Below are 357 nucleotides of genomic sequence, written 5' to 3'. Positions count from 1 at the left end.
CCCCCCCCCCCCCCGCAATAAAAATAAGGAAAACAAATAAGCACAGGGTCCGAGGGAGTAAAGAAAGGGCCCAGTGAGGAAGCAAATCAGATACAGAAACACTTTTGCTTGAACACTTGGCTTCGTTCACTCCGTGAAGGTGGGATGGCGGCATGGAGGTATATGCTGGTTCTGGGGACGAGGTATTTTCAGCCTCTTTCATCCCCGTATTCCGTAGAACGCTGTTCCCAGAATATGTTTAGAAAGTGTTCCATGGGCAAATGAGATTGGGAAACAGCACAAGAGAATTCACAGAACATATTAGGATATCACAGGCTCTGATGGTTTCACAGTAAATAAACTATTGAACGCCGTTTA

Source organism: Myotis davidii, unplaced genomic scaffold, assembly GCF_000327345.1.
Source record: "Myotis davidii unplaced genomic scaffold, ASM32734v1 scaffold1471, whole genome shotgun sequence".
Classification (NCBI taxonomy): Eukaryota; Metazoa; Chordata; class Mammalia; order Chiroptera; family Vespertilionidae; genus Myotis; species Myotis davidii.
Note: the sequence above shows the minus strand (reverse complement) of the source record.